This window comes from Engystomops pustulosus, chromosome 4, assembly GCF_040894005.1.
Source record: "Engystomops pustulosus chromosome 4, aEngPut4.maternal, whole genome shotgun sequence".
NCBI classification, from domain to species: Eukaryota; Metazoa; Chordata; class Amphibia; order Anura; family Leptodactylidae; genus Engystomops; species Engystomops pustulosus.
In genome coordinates this window covers 104,137,723-104,164,355 of record NC_092414.1, presented here as the reverse complement: position 1 = coordinate 104,164,355, position 26,633 = coordinate 104,137,723, and the positions used below count along the sequence as shown (strand labels likewise).

General features: G+C 43.1%; 1 long non-coding RNA gene across 2 annotated transcripts; it reads left to right on the top strand.

Annotated features, from left to right (window-relative positions):
* Positions 1–451: 451 nt before the first annotated feature.
* LOC140129057 (uncharacterized) lies at positions 452–26,633 on the top strand. Of its 2 annotated transcripts, none has more exons than XR_011855279.1 (3): positions 452–572; positions 2,318–2,416; positions 26,298–26,633. It is a non-coding gene; the product is annotated as an uncharacterized lncRNA (long non-coding RNA). The 2 variants fall into 2 exon arrangements; XR_011855280.1 differs by lacking the exon at positions 26,298–26,633 and adding an exon at positions 13,043–13,181.

Genomic DNA, 26,633 nt, shown 5'->3' with positions numbered 1-26,633 from the left:
TCACAGATAACAATTTTAACTACTTTTGCAACATCTCTTTGTATTTGTGTATAATTGATCGATTTTAGAATTATACTTTTATGTATATTCACCTACCTGATGTTCGTTCTAAATGTGCGGCTTTGTTTATGACACTGTCATGTGATTACTGTCACGTGACCGTGCCTCGCTACGTCATGGGAGTGTGAGATGTTGGGGTTGATTGGAGCACAGCCATTCCGGTTGTTCCATCCCCCCCTCCTGTCGGCACACATTGCATTTCCGCATTTCCGGAATGAATACCTGGTAGGTTTATTTGTATTTAGAGCACTTGTTTGTATATTGTAGTATAGATCTTGAATAAGACGCGGTAGCGGTGAAACGCGTCGATCGTGGGCACTTGTATGTTACCCTGTTTGCACATGTTTTATTCAGTAAAGGATTTTTTGCTATAGAAGACGTAACTGCGTGGGATTCAAAAAGCCGCCTTCCGCTACATTTTTCGTTTCTGTTTGAAAGTTTTGGAATCAAGGATCCGGTGGCGGGCACCACCACGAGGACGGAGTGGAGGAGAACAATATATGGGTGATTGGGTGAGCGAATCTAGTTTTTTCATTGTACATTGATATTGTTGTGCTCCTGGTGGTGCAACAATCTTTTTCTCCTTGTCTGTTGCAAATTACAACCTGTTCTCACATTTCCTAAGAATTCATTGGGCCAGATTTATTAATCGTGTTTTTTGGCGAGCAAGGCATTAAAAAGAACATGTATTGAGCTTGCAAGGATTCTTATTAAACTTTTGCGGATGTTTTGTGTCGTGTCGTGTCCACCATGACACAAAACTGATTAATGTAGAAAGTCAGACAGAAATGTGGCGCACGCCTGTTAAACTGCATGCACAAAAAAAAATAAATGGTGCACGCATTTTAAGCAAGACAGCAAGTTGCACCAGACTATTGAATTCTGTCAATAATGTGGCGCATCCTGCACTGTCATGAGGTAAACTACACTTAATGCACTTTGCCTCACTTTTGATAAATCTGGCCCAGTGTGTTATAAGGTTCATTTTCCATTTTCTTTTACGCAAAAGAAAGCATTAATAATATTGATGAGTGAATGACTACTGGATTGCTTTTGCAAATGTCACCTTAATAAGGGTTTAATCATCCAGCATTAGACACGGTGATACATCTGGTGTATCCTAGACTATGTTTTACACTTTTAATAAATCTCCCGCAATGCGCTTTTGTATGTTACTATTTGTGTATGTGCATGTAACTAAAAACCACTAGATGGCAGTATAATTACACTTTCTCAGCCTTGTTTCTGTTTTTGGCTGATCTTATGGTCAAAGTATTTGATTTTCTCCTGCAAAGCAAATGTATTATACAGTTTTACGATATGTGGTCAGAATATTCTAAATTAAGTGCACAGTATGTAAAGAATAGGAACCTATACTTTGCAGGTAATCAGGCTGTGTGTCAGTTTTACACATATTTTTTTGCACATATTTTGGGAACTAAGGCAATAAGACCAGTTGAAAATCTACAGTAAGATGGGAAGCAGGTTGCAGACAGCATGGTCCCGTTTTTGGACCGTTTTAAAGCACATGTTTTCAGTCCATTTAAAATTGCATGCATTTTTTACCGCTTACCATGCGTTTGGCTGCTTTGTACCTATTTATCTATTATTGTGTTTTTAAACGGACTGGAAACGCATGCTTTAAGACGGTCCAAAAACAGGATGTGTGGCATCACCCTTACATTTTTATAAAAACCAGCGTTCTGTACGTGTAGAATGGCATTTTCACTTACATTTATTGACATAAACTTCTTAACAGAACTGGAAAAATACTAAAACAAATTCCTGTACATATTCAGATACTTTAATTTTCACACAATTGGTTTTACCTGGACAAGCATTTTCAATCTTTGTTGTTGTGGATGGGTACACAGGTTTGAGCTATTGTCTTGACTGCCACCAGAAATAATAAATATTTTCGGTGTGTGTAAAGGGAATTGATACACATTTATTATATAGAAAGTCACCACATAGAAGCAGCTATATCAAATTCATGTGGCTTTGTATTGGATGCATCATTTTAGCATTTAGTGATAAATGAGAAGGGTCAATCTGCCTCGTATATATAAAATGTGTCTTGTCACTAATGAATCAAGGGCTGCACTTAAACATGTCTTGCACCTGCTCTAAGTCTTCCACCACGAGGACTTACTTGACTGGATGGCTTTAATCATTACTTATTATGTCTAATCTTTTCCAGATGTGGCTTCTTTATTGTGTTAACTTGTAATAGCATTTTAACTCTTTTCATTTTGAGATTGATGGAGAAGATAACGGATCTGATATATGGTGTCTGGCGTGCCTACAGTGCTGCAAATATTAGTTTACCATTTACATGCTGGAACCAGTCGATCAGGTAAGATGCTATGATGAAAATGTGTTGTTCGTGCCAAGCAAGGGGATACCCACTTTCATTTCTTTATTGCACAGTGTTGAACATATTGGTGCATCTTCTCTGAACACACATCCAAAAAATATATTGCTGGTTAACAAGGCCTTATTAAACTTATGGGAGCCCAAACATATAAATAAAATCGAGGCAACTTAATAAATAAGTTTAGGGGAGCTTCATACAGTATATTAACCCCTTAAGGACGCAGGGTTTTTCGGCTCATTTCTTGCTCTCCAACTTCAAAAATCCGTAACTTTTTCATTTTTACGTGTACAGACCTGTGTGAGGGCTTATTTTGTGCGTAACAAATTTTACTTTCCCGTAATGTTATTTATTTTAACAAAAAGGCCATGTGCTATACCAAAACGACAATCTTTATTGACTATAAACAACAACAATAAATATATATACACCAGACAAAAGACCAATAAAAGCATCTAAAAAGGAAAGAAACATCCTATATCTGAAACCCAAGGGAGGTTTGGGCCCATGATAAGGCCTCTGCAACAAAAAACCTCCCTACCCAGCCCCGCACCCTAAACCTGTCCAGCAAGAGATGAAAAAATGTAACTGAGAGAAATGACATCAATCATGTAGCCCTGCAGCGAATGATAATGTGGTATGTATAGCCATCATAATTACCAAGCAGGCCGGACAGAAGGGGGAGGGGCTGGGAGAGCCCCACGCGTATCGCCACAACGGTGGCTTCCTCAGGGGTAACTGGTGTGGATATATATGCCTGTATTTATACCTGTGGTCTGAAATATCAGGTGTGGAGCGCCTTGATGGTATAATCGCGCTCCGCGTCACACCCGATGTGGCGCGCATGCGCGCGAGTCTGGCCCGTGGGTCACATGATCGGAGATCATGTGACCAAGATGGCGGCGACCAGCGCCGAGTGGAGTGCGCGTGCCCGCGATTCGTAAGCTGGAAGATAAAGTGACGGAAAAATGTATATGGTGTCCAGCGTCTGAACGTTTCCTCAGATATGTAATTACTAGTATACAATAGTATAAAAAAGAAGTAAGAAAGAGTATTATTGCATATCTCAAGAGTGTATTTTGTGATATCAAAAAAGGTGAAAAAAAGATTATGTGTCAGTGAATAAAAATGTGCAAATATACTGTGACACTAGTCTAAAAAATATGTATATATCTAATAAACCATTAAATACGTGTTAAAGACCATGTCTATTTACCATATAAGCATGGAAGACACAGAGGCATAAGTTACTTAATATTATGTACATATAGTGAAAAACATGATCAGAGAAATTAAGTTATTTTAAAATGTATTTGTTATACAATTGATAAATACTATATAACAACAAGAATAACCAAATACACCGGACACACGCACATGGGCCCATGTACGCACACATGCACACAACAGAGACAGACACACACCAAAAGAATTATGCACAGGTATATAAAAGGGCAATCTATGCGTATCCGTATATCAATCAGTAGAAAAAAATGGTAATATTGGAATATTGCAGGCAGCATCACGGATCGGAGAGCATGGGGAGAATCTTGGTAAATTATTCGAGCCCCAAAACCATGGTAGGCATATATAATAAGAAGGGACCATATAGGGAATGCGGCCTATATCCCAGGGAGTCCAGAAGATATGGCAAGTATCATATTGGAAGAGAGACCAGAATGCATAGCATGAGAGAGTAAAGCATGGCATAGGATTAATGGGGTGTAGATAAAAAGACTGGTGATGTATATAACTGGATATACTGAGTGAAGGAAACATTAGAAAAAGAATTTTGTGGAAGAAAGGTTAAAGTATATAAAGTAACGTGAATGTGTGTGATAGCATGCTGAACGTGAAAAAAGTGGAAGTGAAAGACAGAAAAAGGAGGAAAAAGGAACAGAAGAAGAAAAAGAAAAAAAGTGAGAAGAAAGGAAAGAAATGGGTGAGGAGTGTGTGCAAGGGTGTAGGGAAAGGAGAGGAATGTGAAAATGGGTGTGAGAGAATGTGATGGAAGGAGTGAAGAAATGTGGTGATGCGTGTAACGCGTGATGAGGTGAGGTGTGAAGTTAAGGAGTCACCAGGAAGAAAAATAATTTTTGTTAAAATGAAAACACTACAGAGGGTGACTCAAGATGTGCCAAACGTGAAGTGAGAGTGAGGTGAAAGAGAATGTGAGGAATAGTGTGATAGGGAAATGTAGGGTGTGCAAAATGTGAAAGATGTGAGAGGAGAGAAATAATATACCTTATTGTTTGTAGAATCCAGAAAACAGCATGTCTTCGTTTATCCCATATGGGGACAATGAATTCAAACGAAATATCCATCTTGCCTCTTGTCGTAGCAAAGTAGGTACCATATCGCCTCCTCGGATGTTGGGCTGGATTCTTTCCAACCCCACCACCTGTAGTTTGGCCGGATTATTGCGGTGGGTGGCGTGGAAGTGCTTAGCAACTGTGGTCAGTTGTCTACCATTGGCGATGTCCTGTTCGGCATTATTGATTGTAGAGACATGTTTCTGGACTCTTTTGCGTAACTCCTGTGTCGTTTGACCGACATAGATTCTTGGACAGGGGCAGATCAATCCATACACAACACAACGAGATCGGCAGTTGATGTATGATCGCAGGACAATTTTCTCTTGATTCGTCGGGTTTTGGAAGGAGTTCCCTTTAAGAATCATGGGGCACACTGTACATTCCCCACAGGGGTAGGAGCCCACCAATTTGAGACCTCTACCTAAAGACTGACCGGGTCTTTGAAAATGACTCTGGACCAATGAGTCACGCAAATTTCTGGCCCTCTTTGCGATCATCTTAGGTTTGGCTGTGGGTGCAGTCGTGGGTCACTCCTCAAAATACCCCAGTTTTTTTGGAGCAATTTGTAGACGTCCGACCATTGGTTATGATATGTTGTTGTCAGACAAGGTTTACCATCCATCACTCGATTTTTTGGTGTAAAGGTATCTTCCCTTTTGGTTTGCTTGGCCCGCATATATGCTCTGGACACCACTTTCTTTGGGTATGCTCGATCACGAAATCTCGAGGTGAGGTCCGTACAATGTTGCTGGAATTCCTCCTGAGTGCTACAGTTTCTTCTCAATCGTAGAAACTGTCCGATTGGGATCCCGTCCCTCAAATGTCGCGGGTGAAAACTTGAGTAGTGTAACAAACTATTGGTCGCCGTCTCCTTCCTATATAGGGTCGTCTCGATGTGTCAATTCTGGATGGTGACTTGCAGATCCAAGAAGTTTACTCCTGTCTGTGAAAAAACGGGTGTTAGGTGAATCTGCAAGTGATTACCATTCAAATCTGAGACAAAGCTTTGGCAGGCCTCGAGTGAACCCCTCCAGAACATCAATATATCGTCGATGTAACGGTACCATGCAATAACATGTTCCTGGAAGGTCTGCGATGGGTACACGCCGGTCTCCTCCCACCAACCCAAAAAGAGATTGGCGTAGGAGGGAGCACAGCATGCACCCATCGCGGTACCCGAGACCTGCCTATAGAAAACCCGATTGAAAACAAAGTAATTGTGCCTGAGGACAAAATCAAGCAACTCCAAAAGAAAAGCGCTATGCCGGAAGTCACCACACTGGTCCTTTTTTAAAAAATACATGACAGAATTGATGCCCACCTCATGTATGATATTGGTGTACAGTGACTCGACATCCATTGCCACTATCCAAACCTCTTCACCAGGGAACCGCAATTTCAGTTTCTCGATCTGTCCAATGAGGTGTGATGAATCCCGTACGTAGGATGTTAGCTTTGTCACCCGGTTCTGGAGGAAAAAATCTATGTAAGTGCAGGTCTTTTCGCATAGACCCCCTATGCCAGCCACAATGGGCCTACCTGGTGGGTTAACAAGCGCTTTATGCACCTTCGGCAGCATATAGAACGTGGGTACAATTGGTTTTTTAACTGTTAGGAAGTTCTTTTCTTTACGAGTAATGACCCCTGAGTCCATGGCTGCTTTGATCAAACGATCCAGCTTGTTCTTAAAAATTTCCGTGGGATCTGAGGGTAAAGAAAAGTAGTAATGCTGGTTGCCCAGCTGCCTCCTTGCTTCACCCACATACTGGTCCATAGGCCATAGGACCACATTTCCGCCTTTGTCGGCTTCTTTGATAATAAAACTCGTGTTTGAGCGTAACTCAGTGCTTGGCGTTCGACATTTGACATGTTTTCATGTTTGTATGGTTCCTCCTTCAGTTCGCGAATGTCAGTCAGCATACACTCAAAGAAGATCTGTATAGCTGGGAAGAGGCGTAAATTGGGGGTAATTTGCGATGGCAGGCGCAATGTGAAATTTGGCCTACCTAAAGTTTCTTCGTTCTCGTTTTCACGTAGAAGATCGAGTAAATCCATAAACGTTTGTCGGTCCCCCTCCGGCATATGGTCCGCCAGTGATGGCTGGTGGTATAGAAGTTTAAACGATAACTGTCTGCAAAAAAGAAATATGTCTTTGACCAGAGTAAATTTATCAAGTCTTAGCATGGGAGAAAAACTCAAACCACGACTAAGAACATCCTTTTCCACATCCGATAGAACATACTCAGATAAATTAATGATCTGTAGATCTTGCTTACCCTGCTTGTCCTGTTGGTTTAGTTGCTCTTCTTGGTGTTGTATTTCTGCCGTCCCCGTTTGTAGCTCGGGGACCATCTGTTCCTTAAACCCCTCTTGCGCATGTTGAGTCCGTTTTCTCCGGTACCTCCTGGATCTCCATCTAGGTCGCTCGTGTCTGACGATAAAAAATCGCTCGACGAAGTGTCATTAGTGGTTGTGGGTGCTATTGGGGGTCTAGAAAACCTCCTTCCATTCCCAGCATGAGTCCATCTGTAGGCTCTCTTACGGTCATAGTCCCCTTGGTCTCTATTAAATTTTGAGCGTTTTTTCTGGATAATATCTTTTTCATACTTTTCAATTACTTCTTTAAGCTGTAGGCGAAAAGGTTGAACAAGAGTCGCCTGGTCAAACGTAGACATTTTGGTCTCACATGCTCGAATCTGTTCCTTAGTATGTATCAGGGCCTCTCGATCATGCGCCAAAAGCAAGTCAATGAGAATGGTGGAGCATTGGAGCAACCCATTCTCCCAGGTTGTTTTAACCCCTTACCGACATGTGACGTAATAGTACGTCACATGTCGGGTCCCGGTACATGGAGAGGGCTCGCGGGCCGAGCCCTCTCCATAGCCGGTAAGTCTTTGCTGCATATTGCAGCAAAGGCTTACCGGTAACACCCGCGATCGGTGCCGGCACCGATCGCGGGTGTTTTACCGCTGATTGCCGCCGGCAAAGGTGCCGGCAGCTTCAAAAAGACGGCGGCACGCATGCGCCGCCATCTTTCCGTGGATCGTCGCTCCCCGTGACGTCATCGGGGAGCGGCGATCCGTCACCATGGTAACTTCGGGTCTCACGAAGACCCGAAGCTACTTCGGATTAACCCATTCATTACCATGTGCTGTCAGCACATGGTAATGTATGAGTAGTAAAATCCCCATATACTGCCATACTGTAGTATGGCAGTATATGATAGGATCGATCAGACAACCTAGGGTTAAAGTACCCTAGGGAGTCTGAAAAATAGTAAAAATCAAAATAAAAAAAAAGTTAAAATAAAAAAATTCTAATAAAAAAACCTAAAAATTCAAATCACCCCCCTTTCCCTAGAATTGATATAAATATAAATAAACAGTAAAAATCATAAACACATTAGGTATTGCTGCGTCCGAAAATGCCCGATCTATCAAAATATGATAACGGTTTTTCACTGCGTGATCAAAAGGTCGTACAATCCTAAAAATAATAACATTGTAAACGTCATCAAAATCCGCAAAAAACGACACCACCCACAGCTCCATACACCAAAGTATGAAAAAGTTATTAGCCCCAGAAGATGGCAAAATTCCCCAAAAAAATTTTGTACAGGAGGTTTTAATTTTTTTAAATGTATGAAAACATTATAAAACCTATACAAATTTGGTATCCCCGTAATCGTACCGACCCAAAGAATAAAGTAGACATGTCATTTGGGGTGCAGAGTGAAATCCGTAAAATCCAAGCCCACAAGAATACGGCACAAATGCGTTTTTTTACCAATTTCACTGCATTTGGAATTTTTTTCCCGCTTCCCAGTACATGGCATGAAATATTAAATACCACCATTTTGAAGTGTAATTTGTTACGCAGAAAATAAGCCATCACACAGCTCTGTACATGGAAAAATAAAAAAGTTACAGATTTTTGAATGTGGGGAGTGAAAAATGAAAACGCAAAATCGATAAAGGGCCGCGGCGGGAAGGGGTTAAACTCATCCTGCACCTCCCAGGAGGGAAAAATCTGAATACGTAATCCCCTTGGTATGATGCGTAGTTTCTTGTACTCCTCAAGACTGCGAATGTTCCACCATATGCGGGTGAGGCTCCTATGTGCACTCGTTAGTTCATCGGAAATCATTTTAAATTCCGAGTTAGTGCCACCACTATCGCTCGGACCAAAAATGGAGGGGACTTGACTACACCAAGCCTGTTCCCTAGCCTCCAAATCCATAACTGCCTGCAAACAGATATATATGTACAAGTAAGAAAATAGCTCAAATATATCAAACGGAGTACAATACAACCGTAACACAAATGTAGAAAGGCGCTAATACGCTGTGTGCTCCACCTACGAGACTATGCACAAGGCCAGCCTCAATACTCAAATCAACATCAGAAGGAAGAACTACACATGTAGTAAGAAATTGGGCACATGAAAAAGGCAAAACCGAAAAGACACAAAAAGGCCATGTGCTATACCAAAACGACAATCTTTATTGACTATAAACAACAACAATAAATATATATACACCAGACAAAAGACCAATAAAAGCATCTAAAAAGGAAAGAAACATCCTATATCTGAAACCCAAGGGAGGTTTGGGCCCATGATAAGGCCTCTGCAACAAAAAACCTCCCTACCCAGCCCCGCACCCTAAACCTGTCCAGCAAGAGATGAAAAAATGTAACTTAGAGAAATGACATCAATCATGTAGCCCTGCAGCGAATGATAATGTGGTATGTATAGCCATCATAATTACCAAGCAGGCCGGACAGAAGGGGGAGGGGCTGGGAGAGCCCCACGCGTATCGCCACAACGGTGGCTTCCTCAGGGGTAACTGGTGTGGATATATATGCCTGTATTTATACCTGTGGTCTGAAATATCAGGTGTGGAGCGCCTTGATGGTATAATCGCGTTCCGCGTCACACCCGATGTGGCGCGCATGCGCGCGCGTCTGGCCCGTGGGTCACATGATCTGAGATCATGTGACCAAGATGGCGGCGACCAGCGCCGAGTGGAGTGCGCATGCCCGCGATTCGTAAGCTGGAAGATAAAGTGACGGAAAAATGTATATGGTGTCCAGCGTCTGAACGTTTCCTCAGATATGTAATTACTAGTATACAATAGTATAAAAAAGAAGTAAGAAAGAGTATTATTGCAAGAGTACTCTCAAGAGTGTATTTTGTGATATCAAAAAAGGTGAAAAAAAGATTATGAAATATATTATTTCTCTCCTCTCACATCTTTCACATTTTGCACACCCTACATTTCCCTATCACACTATTCCTCACATTCTCTTTCACCTCACTCTCACTTCACGTTTGGCACATCTTGAGTCACCCTCTGTAGTGTTTTCATTTTAACAAAAATTATTTTTCTTCCTGGTGACTCCTTAACTTCACACCTCACCTCATCACGCGTTACACGCATCACCACATTTCTTCACTCCTTCCATCACATTCTCTCACACCCATTTTCACATTCCTCTCCTTTCCCTACACCCTTGCACACACTCCTCACCCATTTCTTTCCTTTCTTCTCACTTTTTTTCTTTTTCTTCTTCTGTTCCTTTTTCCTCCTTTTTCTGTCTTTCACTTCCACTTTTTTCACGTTCAGCATGCTATCACACACATTCACGTTACTTTATATACTTTAACCTTTCTTCCACAAAATTCTTTTTCTAATGTTTCCTTCACTCAGTATATCCAGTTATATACATCACCAGTCTTTTTATCTACACCCCATTAATCCTATGCCATGCTTTACTCTCTCATGCTATGCATTCAGGTCTGTCTTCCAATATGATACTTGCCATATCTTCTGGACTCCCTGGGATATAGGCCGCATTCCCTATATGGTCCCTTCTTATTATATATGCCTACCATGGTTTTGGGGCTCGAATAATTTACCAAGATCCTCCCCATGCTCTCCGATCCGTGATGCTGCCTGCAATATTCCAATATTACCATTTTTTTCTACTGATTGATATACGGATACGCATAGATTGCCCTTTTATATACCTGTGCATAATTCTTTTGGTGTGTGTCTGTCTCTGTTGTGTGCATGTGTGCGTACATGGGCCCATGTGCGTGTGTCCGGTGTATTTGGTTATTCTTGTTGTTATATAGTATTTATCAATTGTATAACAAATACATTTTAAAATAACTTAATTTCTCTGATCATGTTTTTCACTATATGTACATAATATTAAGTAACTTATGCCTCTGTGTCTTCCATGCTTATATGGTAAATAGACATGGTCTTTAACACGTATTTAATGGTTTATTAGATATATACATATTTTTTAGACTAGTGTCACAGTATATTTGCACATTTTTATTCACTGACACATAATCTTTTTTTCACCTTTTTTGATATCACAAAATACACTCTTGAGATATGCAATAATACTCTTTCTTACTTCTTTTTTATACTATTGTATACTAGTAATTACATATCAGACGCTGGACACCATATACATTTTTCCGTCACTTTATCTTCCAGCTTACGAATCGCGGGCACGCGCACTCCACTCGGCGCTGGTCGCCGCCATCTTGGTCACATGATCTCCGATCATGTGACCCACGGGCCAGACGCGCGCGCATGCGCGCCACATCGGGTGTGACGCGGAGCGCGATTATACCATCAAGGCGCTCCACACCTGATATTTCAGACCACAGGTATAAATACAGGCATATATATCCACACCAGTTACCCCTGAGGAAGCCACCGTTGTGGCGATACGCGTGGGGCTCTCCCAGCCCCTCCCCCTTCTGTCCGGCCTGCTTGGTAATTATGATGGCTATACATACCACATTATCATTCGCTGCAGGGCTACATGATTGATGTCATTTCTCTCAGTTACATTTTTTCATCTCTTGCTGGACAGGTTTAGGGTGCGGGGCTGGGTAGGGAGGTTTTTTGTTGCAGAGGCCTTATCATGGGCCCAAACCTCCCTTGGGTTTCAGATATAGGATGTTTCTTTCCTTTTTAGATGCTTTTATTGGTCTTTTGTCTGGTGTATATATATTTATTGTTGTTGTTTATAGTCAATAAAGATTGTCGTTTTGGTATAGCACATGGCCTTTTTGTGTCTTTTCAGTTTTGCCTTTTTCATGTGCCCAATTTCTTACTACATGTGTAGTTCTTCCTTCTGATGTTGATTTATTTTAACATGCCGTGTACTGCGAAGCTGAAAAAAAATTCCAAATGTGGAAAAATTCTTGTGGGCTCAGTTTTTACGACTTTCACTCTTCGCTCCAAATAACACAACTACTTTATTCTTTGGTTCGGTGCGATCGCAGTGATACCAAATTTATATAGGTTTTATTGTGTTTTAATACATTTTCAAAAATTAAACGAATGTGTACAAAAAAGAAAAAATTTTTTTTGCCATCTTCTGACGCTAATAACTTTTTCATACTTTGGCGCACGGAGATGTATGAAGGGTCATTTTTTGCGAAATGAGGCGACGTTTTCATTGCTACCATTTTGAGGTCTGTGCGACATTTTGATCATTTTTTATTTCATTTTTTATGTTATGTAAAAAGGTGTAAAAGTTGCATTCCGGACATTTGGGTGCCATTTCCCGCCTCGGAGGTCACCGATGCCCGTAACCGTTTTTATATTTTGATAGATAGGGCATTTTGGGACATGGTGATACCTAATATGTTTGTGATTTTTACTGTTTATTATGTTTTATATCCGTTCTAGGGAAAGGGGGTTGATTTGAACTTTTAATATTTTATAAATTTTTTTTATTTTTTAAACTTTTTTTAAAATGTTTTTTTCCACTATTTTTTAGACCATCTAGGTTACATTAACCCTAGATGGTCAGATCGCTCCTACCATATACTGCAATACTACAGTATTGCAATATATGGCATTTTTGCAGGTCATACATTACAATGAGCCACTGGCTCATTGTAATGAACCTGCATAAGCAATGTAGCCTCGTGTCAAAAGAAGACCCGAGGCTACCATGGTAAGCGGTGGGGGTTTTCTGCAAAATGCAAAAACCCCCACCTTTGTATGAAGAGGACTCAGCCCGTGAGCCCTCTTCATACATCCCTTATACCTCGCCGCCGTAGAGCTACGGCGCAGAGCGTTAAGGGGTTAAAGGGGTAATCCCACGGAGACAAGATTCTTAAAAATATTCAGGATAACAAAATAACACATTCTCTAAATACAGCATTTCACAGATATAATTCCAACCTGTCTCTATCACTCATGGTTTACACAATTTGGTTGCTTGGGATCTGACTGTTAATCTTCTGACTTTAGAGTTGGGAGTCAGATGCTGCACTGAGCTCCTCCCTGCACTCCAGCTGCCACCCTTGTATTCCAAGATGAGCTCACACACACACAGACTTTTTGCCGACAAGCAACAGCCTGAGGAGAGTAAAACTACAAGCTACAGACAGATAAGGTCTTTATCCAGGGGAGGGGGAGGAAGGTACAGAAGATCTAACAGTGTATGTTGTGGCTGAGATGTAGCAGAACTGAGAATGTAATTGTGTATTATATGCATCTCATGGATCTCATCATCTCTCATCTCTGATCTGTCACATCTCTCCTTCTATGTGTCAGGTACTAGTGAATGTGCAGAAGCTAAATGAAAGTGTATATAAACCTGGACCCTGATAATCTAACTACATTTTCAGCAGTCAGCATGTTACACAGCACTACAGGGATCATAATGTGCCTGCCTATAGAGTGGTAAAGCAGCAATAAAACTGAGTAAAATTGTAAAGTTTCAGGTTAAAAATGGTCTTTATTGTGGAAACATCACTAGGGGATTGAAATGTGAGAATTTTCTTTCATGGGTAAACCGCTTTAAAGGGGGATTCATGCAGTATATTAAGGGGTGATTCATTCCTGCTCCACTCCTTTCCCTATAAAGCACAAAGTCATGTGTTGGATGGAAAAAACAGAAAAGAGAAGGTAATGGAGATTTTTATATGCCTTTTCCGTCAGTATCCTGGTGGAGAAGACATTGTAAATCTCTTCCAGTATGTTTATTTTTTGCTTTAATTTTCTACATCTTCTACATCAATTAAACTTTTTATTTTACAGTTTTTATTAGTCCCTCATGGGGATTTATTAGGGTTTAATGGGAAAATGCTAAGGCCATGCTTAGGGCTTTCACTAGGCCCCTTCTGTCCTTCCATTATGGTATGCATAGTGTGGAAGATTTGGCCCGGTAGAGACCGTGGTAGCGGGGTGCTGTGATGCAGTTCAAGACAGTGACACCAAGGTACAGTCCAAACAGGTCTCGCCTGCGTTTATTGCAGCAAAAATAAACCAGCCTTTACATTCAGGTATTTGAATAAACAAACAAAAACCTACCCGTCAGGGTGCTAACTATACAAATAGTCCACTAACTCACACTATACAAAGATCACGTGGCTGCTCCAGGCACAGAGGTCAGGGCTGTGTCCTCTCAGCCTCCTTCCACAGAGAGACAACCCACTCAACTCTGCTGAGTGATTTTATGCAGGCTTATTAGTCTGCTGCACCCATCACCTGTGTCCAAGGTGCTGGACAAACCCACCTCAGCACTAAGGCCTTGCATAGAAGCAAAACCTAGGGGAAACATACCGCCCATCCACAGTTAACCCCTTCAGTGTCTCACATACCCTCCCCCTCTGTTTGACCCTGTGGGGACGAACACTTTTGGCCATCAGACAGTGGGTACGGGATAGGGCATCGGCATTCCCATGCAGCTTTCCTGCTCGATGTTCCACCGTGAATTTAAAATTCTGGAGCATTAGGAACCACCTTGTGACCCTGGCGTTCCTCTCTTTGGCCTGACTCATCCAGGTTAGGGGAGAGTGATCAGTCACTAGTGTAAACTGCCGCCCTACCAAATAATACCTCAGGGATTCCAGAGCCCATTTTATCGCCAAGCACTCCCTCTCAACTATACTATAGTTCTTTTCAGGAGGTGTGAGCTTGGGCTCAGGAATGTTACAGGATGTTCCTCACCCTCCACTACTTGGGACAGGACAGCCCCTAAGCCCACGTCGGAAGCGTCAGTCTGCACAATAAAGGTCTTGGTGAAGTTAGGGGTGATCAGTATCGGTCCCTCACACAAAACCGTCTTAAGTCGCTGAAACGCCCCCTCAGCCTCTTCACTCCACTTTACCATCACCGCCCTGCTACCCTTGGTCAGGTCAGTCAGGGGTGCCGCTATTGTCACAAAATCGGGGATAAATCGGCGATAATAGCCCACTATGCCCAGAAAAGCCCTCACTTGCTTCTTGCTCAAAGGTCGTGGCCACTGCTGGATCGCCTCTACTTTATTTACTTGGGGTTTGATGACCCCTCGCCCAATACGGTACCCCAGGTAACGGGCCTCTTCCAGACCCAGTGCACATTTTTGGGGGTTCGCTGTCAGCCCTGCTGCCCTCAGGGAGTCTACCACTGCTTGTACTTTGGCCAGATGACTCTCCCAGTCGTTACTATAGACTATGATGTCATCCAAGTAGGCCGAGGCATAACTCCGGTGAGGTTTTAGCACGAGATCCATTAACCTCTGGAATGTGGCGGGAGCCCCATGTAGCCCAAAGGGGAGTACCACGTACTGAAAAAGCCCATCAGGGGTAACAAAAGCGGTCTTCTCTTTAGCCCTGTCAGTCAGGGGTACCTGCCAATACCCTTTCGTCAGGTCAAGGGTGGAGAAGAACCTAGCCTGTCCAAGTCGTTCTATCAACTCGTCAACCCTGGGCATGGGATAGGAATCAAATTTGGACACCTCGTTCAACTTCCTAAAATCATTGCAGAACCGTAGGGAACCATCAGGTTTGGGAATCAACACAATAGGACTCGACCAGTCACTTTTCGATTCCTCGATAACCCCCAGGTCTAACATCTGCCTGACTTCTTCGGATATGGCAAGCCGGCGCTTCAGGGACCCGGTAGGGTTTTTGGTGTACCCGGATGTGGGGTTCGGTTATGATGTCATGCTTGATGACTGAAGTAGAGAACACATCCATATTTCGGAGCACAAACTCCTTCGCTTCCTGAATCTGGGCCCTGGAGAGGGACTCTGAGATCCGTACTTCAGGCACCTTGGCATCGGGTACACCTACCTCCGGTGTCCCCTTCTTGGGGACAGACGCCTTCTCTACTCCCATGGCCATCAGGGACTCTCTTTCCCTCCATGGCTTTAGGAGGTTCACGTGGTATATCTGTTCGGGTTTCCTCCTCCCCGGCTGAGATACCCTGTAGGTTACCTTCCCCACTCTCTCCATGACTTTATATGGTCCTTGCCATTTTGCCAAGAACTTGCTCTCCACGGTGGGCACCAGAACTAGCACTCTGTCGCCTGGGTTAAAGGTCCTGAGTCTGGCTGACCTATTGTAGACCCTAGACCCTCTTGTGCCCTTGTCATGTGCTCCTTTACAAGGGCATTACCGCCGCTATGCGGTCCTGCATAAGGGAGACATGTTCTATCACACTACGGTGGGGGGTCCTCTCCTGTTCCCAGGTCTCCTTGGCTATATCCAAAAGCCCACGTGGGGAACGGCCATATAACAGCTCAAAGGGTGAGAAACCCGTGGAGGACTGGGGAACTTCCCGTATGGCAAACATCAAATAGGGCAACAAACAATCCCAGTCCTTCCCATCTTTGCTGACCACCCTCTTAAGCATCCCCTTCAAGGTCTTATTAAACCTCTCGACCAGGCCATCTGTCTGAGGATGATACACAGAGGTGCGGAGCTGTTTTACCTGTAGTAACTTACACATCTCCTTCATTACCCTAGACATGAATGGGGTACCCTGGTCAGTCAAGATTTCCTTGGGGAGGCCTGTGCGTGAGAACACCTGGAACAGCTCCCTAGCAATATTTTTGGAGGAGGTGTTCCTTAATGGAATCGCCTCGGGATACCGCGTAGCATAGTCCAGGATAACTAGGATGTATTGGTGCCCCCTGGAGGATTTGACTATGGGGCCAACCAGATCCATTGCAATCCGTTCAAAGGGCACTTCTATGATTGGTAGCGGGACCAAAGGACTCCTGAAGTGGGAGACCGGGGCAGTAAGTTGACACTCAGGGCAGGAGCTACAATACCGGTTTACCTCCTCCCACACCCCGGGCCAGAAAAATCGCTGCAGGATCCTCTCTCGGGTCTTCTCAGCACCTAAGTGCCCTCCCAGCACATGTTTGTGTGCCAACTCTAGCACCAGCCTACGGTGAGATTGGGGTACTACAAGTTGCTCAACCTCCTCACCCCGTATCTGGTCGACCCTGTACAACAGTTCCCCAATAATCACCATTCGGGGGTATATTTTATCAGCCCCTGGTATTTGGAGTACCCCATTTATCACCTTAACATTCTCCCGTGCTTTAACCAAGGTAGGGTCCTGTAGCTGTACAGCCCCAAAATTTTCACGGGAAATCTCAAGGTCCAGCACGTCGGCCACCTCCTCGTGGCCCTCGACCTCACCAGCTAGGACCTCTAGGGGAGAGAATTCATCACATGGGGTCACCCCTACTGCTGGTGTGTGTACATCAGCCTCAAAGGGTTCAGGGGCCAAGGCCGGACATACCTGATGTCCAATATCTGCAACAGCACCTGAGGTGGGTCTTTGTCTCCAGAGGTCCCAAAACACCGGTAAGTCTCTGCCGATAATAGCCTCATGAAAAAGGGTCCCCACCACCCCCACTTCATGGGTAACAGTACCACAAGGGGTATGTAGGTTGATGACAGCAGTGGGATATTCGCGAATGTCCCCATGTATACACAACACTCCCACTCTCCGCCCACTGTATAGTCCAGGATCAACCAAAGTTCCCCGCACCAGGGTGACCAGACTCCCTGAGTCTAGCAAGGCTTCCACTGTGTGACCACCAATTGTGACCATGCATACTTGGGGTTCTGCATCCGTGACTGACTCAGCCGCCAGAACTGGCCGGACAAACAGTGACACTCGCCGGGTCTGGTTGCAGTCCATTGGCTCCACTGACAGGGGACAGTTGGCAGCAATATGGCCCATTTCATGGCACCGCCAACACTGGATACGGCCATAACCTCTGTCACGAGCCTCACTGGGTTTCTGGGTATCCACGCCCCCCAATGAACCCCCTCCCAACCTGACATGTCTCCCCTTTTCCGCAGTAGCAGTCTTACCAGCTGGTTTGGTGCCCCTGTCACTGGCACTGCTTCGTGTCGGAGAGGTAAGTAGAAGGTCCTCTGTAGCCCGATACCTCTCTACTAGGGACACAAGCTCCTCAGCTTTTGTGGGACCGGCCTGTCCAACCCACCGCTGGAGCCGAGAGGGCAGAGAACGGGTGAATTTGTCGAGGACCACTCTCTCTACCATCCGTGCGGGGGTGCAGTCCTCTGGTTGTAGCCACTTCCGGACAAGATGGATCAGGTCATGCATTTGGGAGCGTGGGGGTAATTTTTCTGTGTAAGCCCACTGGTGGACCCGGCTGGAGCGAACTTGAACGGTGACCCCAAGACGAGCCAGAATCTCCGCCTTTAGCTGGGGGTACTTACGGGCCTCCGTTTCACTCAGGTCGTAGTAAGCCTTCTGCGACTCGCCGGTCAGGAACGGTGCCAGGACATCTGCCCACTGCTCAGCCGGTAACTCCTCTCGCTCAGCTACTCGCTCGAACACAGTGAGATAAGCCTCCACGTCGTCGGTCGTCGCCATTTTTTGTAAAGCCTTTTGTACTGCAGCCCGTGCGGAACGCTGGACAACCGGGTACCCTTGCAGACCAGTATGGGACCCCTCAGTAGTCGTCGCTTGCGGTGCTGCCATAATGCCAGAAAACTTCTCCATCATCAGCTGGAACATGGCTCGGGACTCTTCCTGCTGTTGCTGTAGAATGGCTCGGGACTCTGCCTGCTGTTGCTGGAGCATGGCTTGCTGCTGGCGGGACCTCTCCTGCTGCTGGAGCATGGCTTGCTGCAGCTGCCGATTAGCCAGGGACTCTTCCTGCTGCTGTTGCCGATTAGCTCTGGCCTCCTCTTGCAGGTATTTAATAAAGTCCTTGGCTTTATCCTGCACTTTGCCTGCTGCTTTCACCCAGGCCATGCAATGTTGCAGGATGTAGCGAGCCTTTCAGGTGTATGTCTTTTTTGAACTGCCCGCATCCTCCACCATATGTGGAAGATTTGGCCCGGTAGAGACCGTGGTAGCGGGGTGCTGTGATGCAGTTCAAGACAGTGACACCAAGGTACAGTCCAAACAGGTCTCGCCTGCGTTTATTGCAGCAAAAATAAACCAGCCTTTACATTCAGGTATTTGAATAAACAAACAAAAACCTACCCGTCAGGGTGCTAACTATACAAATAGTCCACTAACTCACACTATACAAAGATCACGTGGCTGCTCCAGGCACAGAGGTCAGGGCTGTGTCCTCTCAGCCTCCTTCCACAGAGAGACAACCCACTCAACTCTGCTGAGTGATTTTATGCAGGCTCATTAGTTTGCACCCATCACCTGTGTCCAAGGTGCTGGACAAACCCACCTCAGCACTAAGGCTTTGCATAGAAGCAAAACCTAGGGGAAACATACCGCCCATCCACAGTTAACCCCTTCAGTGTCTCACAATAGAAAGAGTCCATGGTCAATAATGCCATCAGGTACTATAAATACACCAAATTTCATTACAAATTCATTGATGAACAATTAATAAAATAAAGGTCCTGTCCCTTAAAACGCAATCCCACTTATCTCTAGTTGTAAACATGGCCATTCTTTGAGCAACTCAGTATAAATTACCATGTGTACAGACAAATGGTTCTTAAGGCAAAAAAAATGTACTGGTACACTGATCCAAAAGCCCTAAAGTCATAAGTACTATATATAAAATTCTAATCTTACTAAAAACCTGGTTTGGTTAAACACACTGGTGCCCCAAAGAGTGTTGCGTGGATGTAGCTTCTGCAGGCTTTAGAGCTCTAGAAATGAATGCATACAATATTATTACTAGATTTACTTGGGGGGCTGATGAAGTAGTTCCAGCCCCAGGAGTGTACTTGAAAATGCTATTGCTCATTGTCCCGACAAGGACATTGAATCCAATGGGTCAGTGTTCAGTAAAAGTCCCACGTGTCACAATCTCTTGCAGTACTTATTATGAATGTTTCTTGAGGCAGCAACCTGCCATTTTCAGCAGCATTACATTACATATCATAACCCGAAATTAAAAACACCTGTAGGGATTTACATTTCCCTTTACATTTGGATATTGTATCATTCATCGACATGACTCAGAGACAGGTTTTTCTAACAGTGAGACTGTCCAATTCCCTATCCCTGACACTCCCAGTGATATCACTCTGGCACTAAGGCATATATCACAGCCAACTCTGATTCCGGGTGGTTATCTGCCTGTGCATGCCTTGAGCCCCACCATCACGTACACATGTATGTATCAAAGTATTTCACTTTTATTTCTAGATGTTTATTCAGTAGCTGTAACTTCCTTCCTTGTAGATTCTCGCTGCCAGCCTTGACCTTCTGCTCTACTACTGATTATAATTCCGTGCTGCCTGTCTGCCACCGCGGACAAAGTCGCGTATGTGGAACGACCTGGTGGTACCACGCTGCAGCAAGTCCAACCTGCTTTGTGGTGGGCTCTGGTGAAAACCGGGTACCACTTAGACTCTGCTCCCAGGTGTTGACTTACGTCATCGTCCACGGTGGTTCAGTGGGTCCACTACCCCTGGAACCTGACAATATGATTAGCCTAATATACAGTAGAGTAGCAAGAATTATTATTTTAAAAAATGTGTTTTTTAGCTTCTGTTTTTTAAGCTGCATCATTTTAAATATTTACAGAATTTTCGTAGCTTTCATATATGTATATATACATATAATTGCCAAAGAGACTTATTGGAATTGGAGTTAATCGATTTTTTTAAAATAAAATAATCTATTAGACTTTTACTTCCTTTGTCTGCATTGAGTGCCATTCTGATATTTCATATACACATGGTTAAATTGTATCAGTTCTTTATTTATCTTGTTAATTCTATTGTTGAAATAATATTAATGACCTTGTTTTTGCAGACTTTGCAGAGGGAAAAGAGGAGAATGACACCTCTCCAATTTGATTGTTATGCTATTTCCTATTTAGAAAATATCTCAAAACTCTTCTTAAGTAGTTTGCTAAGAGTATCCACTCTCCTGAGTGCTGTATTACCGTTATACTGGATAGTTACTTATGAGATTGATATGGGGTATTGTGTACATCTGACTCAATTATTTCATAGTTATAACTAAACCACTTCAGTCTCCATACCATTAATAAACTGAAAAAGACTTTAGGAACAATATTCTTTGAATCAATGTGCAAAGTGATATCAAGTGTATATTTCATTATGGGAGGCTATGCACAGAGTGGACTTCATCTAAATAAGGCCTCCTATTTTTCCCACACTTCCTGCAAATTAGCAATGCTATATCCATTTACTTCAATGATGTGGTTTCTTCTTTCAAATACAGTATGAGGATATGTGAAAGTTCAATAATAATTTGCTTGTAGGTTAAAATAAACTCTTTAAATGTTATTGTGAAATAGAATATTTTATTAAGAAAAACAGTAAAAATCATTAAAACTGTGTCAATTTTCTAACTCACTTACGTATTTTAAAAATAGCACTGGCGTCAGAACAATGCACACAGGCTGTTCTTGTAATTTATCACGTGGGAGGTCAGGAGGTCCACCTAACAGAAGGAATTCATAATATTTAATGTGGCTATTGTATGTTATTCCCAGAAATCATGTTTCTTGCATGTTTCTTGTTGTGCTGCCTATATTCTTCTACCACTGAAAAAGTCTGCTAGTAGTAATAGTAAAGAATGATGTCCTCAACTATATAATATTCACCCTTAATGCTTTATATGATGATTACTATTATTTCTTGCCTGCTACATGGAGCTCATGGATAATTTTCAGTTCTTCTGAAACTTTTTATTGATGGGTACTCAAAATGAACAGTTTTCAGCAGTAGCTTGCTTTCATTGGCCTATTGTAATTTGTTCGGCTACCCTTACCCTTCCTTCCCACCCCATTCTTCCTTACATTTCCCATTGTCTGTTCTGCTCTCTCACTCTTCTCTCTGGGACACTGTCACATGTTTCAATGTCTATCTTTTTTCTTTCTATACTATGGGGAAGATGCATTATACATTCTCTTCCATTTTTTTTTCAGTTGTAAAGTTAAACTGCAGAATGACTGGTGGCAGCAATCATACTAAACTCAGAAATGACTGGTGGCAGTGATTATACTAGACTGAGGATTTATTGGTGGCAGGGATTATACTACACTGCAGACAGACTGGTGGCACGGGTTTTACTAGACTGATAACTAAATGGTGACAGGAATTATACTAGACTGAGGAACAGGGCCAGGGCAAAGCATTTTGATGCTCTCGGGAGACAAGCAAAATTGCCCCACCCCCAAACGTGGCTGAATTAGGGCTGATCCTAACGGGAAAAATGAAATGCCCCACCCCATTAAAATTAATAAGAAAGAAATCTAAGTGGCCAATTGCTATGGAAACATCTACAATAAGGCCTCCCAGCCGTAAATATAGCGTAAAATAGAAAAATATGTGCCTCCAGTGAAAATACCTGTGATGCTTATACTAAAAATATAAACCTGCAAAGAATGTAGCAAACACATAAATATATTCCACCAATGAATATACCAAACACATAAATATCAATGACTGGACCAAACATATAAATGTATAACAGTAATGCATAAACAGCACAGATATAAATATCCTGCACTTATAGACCAAAAATTAATTTACGACACACATCAATATATACCAGCATTACATATACTACACTCGGGCACAGACATAACTTACTGTTAGGCTACCGCTGTCTCTTTCTATGTCTGTGTTAGCCTGGTCCATCCGGCTCTTCTTCCTGTAGTCTACTTATTGTTGCCAATCCAGCTACATCAGGTACAGAACATCATAAAAACTTCTTCTCTGCAGAATTTGCCACCTGGTTGACTGTGGTCTCTGGAGAACATCTCCACACGCCATCCCTAAAAAAATCACAATCAATATAATGTCCCCTAGATAACAACTAAGTGCACCTAGCATATACAGATAATACATTGTGACCCATCAATATACTATAATATACACTCACCGGCCACTTTATTAGGTACACCATGCTAGTAACGGCTTGGACCCCCTTTTGCCTTCAGAACTGCCTCAATTCTTCGTGGCATAGATTCAACAAGGTGCTGGAAGCATTCCTCAGAGATTTTGGTCCATATTGACATGATGGCATTACACAGTTGCCGCAGATTTGTCGGCTGCACATCCATGATGCGAATCTCCCGTTCCACCACATCCCAAAGATGCTCTACTGGATTGAGATCTGGTGACTGTGGAGGCCATTTGAGTACAGTGAACTCATTGTCATGTTCAAGAAACCAGTCTGAGATGATTCCAGCTTTATGACATGGTGCATTATCCTGCTGAAAGTAGCCATCAGATGTTGGGTACATTGTGGTCATAAAGGGATGGACATGGTCAGCAACAATACTCAGGTAGGCTGTGGCGTTGCAACGATGCTCAATTGGTACCAAGGGGCCCAAAGAGTGCCAAGAAAATATTCCCCACACCATGACACCACCACCACCAGCCTGAACCGTTGATACAAGGCAGGATGGATCCATGCTTTCATGTTGTTGACGCCAAATTCTGACCCTACCATCCGAATGTCGCAGCAGAAATCGAGACTCATCAGACCAGGCAATGTTTTTCCAATCTTCTACTGTTCAATTTCCAAGAGCTTGTGCAAATTGTAGCCTCAGTTTCCTGTTCTTAGCTGAAAGGAGTGGCACCCGGTGTGGTCTTCTGCTGCTGTAGCCCATCTGCCTCAAAGTTCGACGTACTGTGCTTTCAGAGATGCTCTTCTGCCTACCTTGGTTGTAACGGGTGGCGATTTGAGTCACTGTTGCCTTTCTATCAGCTCGAACCAGTCTGCCCATTCTCCTCTGGCCTTTGGCATCAACAAGGCATTTTCGCCCACACAGAACTGCCGCTCACTGGATGTTTTTTCTTTTTCGAACCATTCTCTGTAAACCCTAGAGATGGTTGTGCGTGAAAATCCCAGTAGATCAGCAGTTTCTGAAATACTCAGACCAGCCCTTCTGGCACCAACAACCATGCCACGTTCAAAGGCACTCAAATCACCTTTCTTCCCCATACTGATGCTCGGTTTGAACTGCAGGAGATTGTCTTGACCATGTCTACATGCCTAAATGCACTTAGTTGCCGCCATGTGATTGGCTGATTAGAAATTAAGTGTTAACGAGCAGTTGGACAGGTGTACCTAATAAAGTGGCCGTTCAGTGTATACTACTATATAATTTCCCCCTCATAAATCCGGTAGCCCCAGAAAACTTCCCCACTATATAGGTAGCCAATGCCCTCTATATATAGACAGCCAATATATATCCAGCCAGCCCCATAGTATAAAGCCAGCCAATCCACTGCCCCAGTATATAGCCATCTTGCCCCTCTGTAGTATATAGCCAGCCTGCCTTCCTGTAGTATATAGTGAGCCTGTCCCTTCTGTAGCATATAGCCAGTCTTCCCCCATTGTAGTGTATATAGTGAGCCTTCGCCCTGTAGTGTATATAGCCAGTCCCCCTGTAGTATATAGCCAGTCATCCCCCTATAGTGTACATAACCAGCCTGCCCCCCCTGAAGTGTATATAGCCAACTTACTCCCCTGTAGTGTATACAGTCAGCGTGGAATGTATATAGCTCCCTGGAATCTGTCCTGTGTTGCCAGCATCCTCTCACTCTATGACCCAGGCGGCGCCGATGCCTATACAATGAGGTTGGCAGCTGCGCGCCTGGGTCATAAAGGGTGCTGGCTTCGTACAGCAACCAGTGATATGTGTATCTTAAAGATATACATATATCGCTGATCGTAACTGAGGGCTGGGACTGCATCCCAGGGTGGGAGGCAAAGCGTAGCGGCCTAAGTGATTGCCACCCCTCGTCCCGGCCCTGCTGAGGAATGGCTGGTGGTAATGATTATACTAGACTAAGGACTGAATGGTGGCAGTGATTGTACTAGACTGTGGACTGTCTGATGACAGCGATTACACTAGTCTGAGAAATAAATGGTGCCAGCACTTATACTAGACTGAGGACTTTTAGGTGAGAGAGATTACACTAGACTGGAGACTGACTGGTGGTAGCAATTATACTAGACTGAGGACTGACAGGTGCTAGTTATAATACTAGAGTGAGGACTGAAAAAAAAAAGAGTGAGGACTGAATGATGGCAATGAATTACTATACTGTGGACTGACTGGTGGCATTGATCATATTATGCTGTGTGGACTGATTGATGACACTGGTCTTAGGACTGACTGGTGGCAGCAATTATACTGGACTGAGGAATGACTGGTGCCAGTGATTATACTAGACTGAGGACTTATTTGTGGAATAGACTACACTAGAATGCAGATTTACTAGTCGTTTCAATAATATAAGACTGAGGACAAGGACTTGTACACACACATTTATAAACTCATACACATTTACACACATATGTACTTGTATGCACTCATGAGCACACTCATGAGCATTCATTCATATATGCACACATTTATACCTACATGTATATACACATACAGTATATAAACATTATATATGTACATGCAGTATATATACACCATATATAAACATACATACAGTATAAACATACCATATACACACACAGCATATAGGCATCATCACACATACAAACAGTATATACACACCATACATCATATACACACACCTATGCAACATATACACATTTGCATACAGTATATATACACAGATCATATAGACACATACAGCATTTGCACACATATACAGCATATATATCCACATACAGCATAGATATAAACACACACATATACAGCATCTACACACATGCATACAGTTTATGAGGTATATACACAAACATAGAGCATATACAAACACATACAGTACATGCATATTATATAGGGCATATACACAAACATACAGCATATATACACCAGACACACTCATACAGCATATACATAAACATACATACAGCATATTCACACATACTACAGAATACACACAGTAGTTATATATACATCACATGCAGAAATACGGCTTATATTTATACACACATATACTGTGCATATATACACACGTGAATGTATTCACTATCAGGTAGTAGTCTTATTCCAGGGCCCAGTAGCCATCGAGCACATACTAGACAATTTACACTAAGCCTGTTATTCAGGCTTATTCAGGAAAATATACGTTATTGGGGGCTCCACCAGATTTTTTGTCCAGGGCCCTCCACTAACAATAATCTGGCCCTGATCCTGATATATTAAACAGAAGAATTCTAAGAGGGTGAACATTATTTTTCCTATTAATATATGTATTTCATCATTTTTTTCTTGGTTGTATAAATATGATTCAGTTAAAGTTTCAGTGTGGATCTTTTGTAAGATCTGGATACATTTTAAACATGTTCCTTTTTTTAATTTTTTTTATAGCCACCCACTGATGAGGCAAAATAAGACATTGACTGGGATCATTCTCCACTTTCTTCAGCAACAGCTGCACTTTAGTCTAAAGACTTGTGACTCCAAGCTTTCTCCAAGATGACTTTGATCCAGCTGAAGAATACTGACAATATAATTAACGTAACGTGAGTAATGTAGTTGTGCTCCAGCCAAACATTGTTAAACAGGACTAGAGACCATCAGGCAGAACGGAGAGATGAATCACTGAAGCCAATGTGATAAAAGGTCAGTGCAGGAAATAAAAGTCACTTTTATCAGGGAGCTTCAGTGGATGTGCACTGCTACTGGTCATGTGAACAGAAAGGA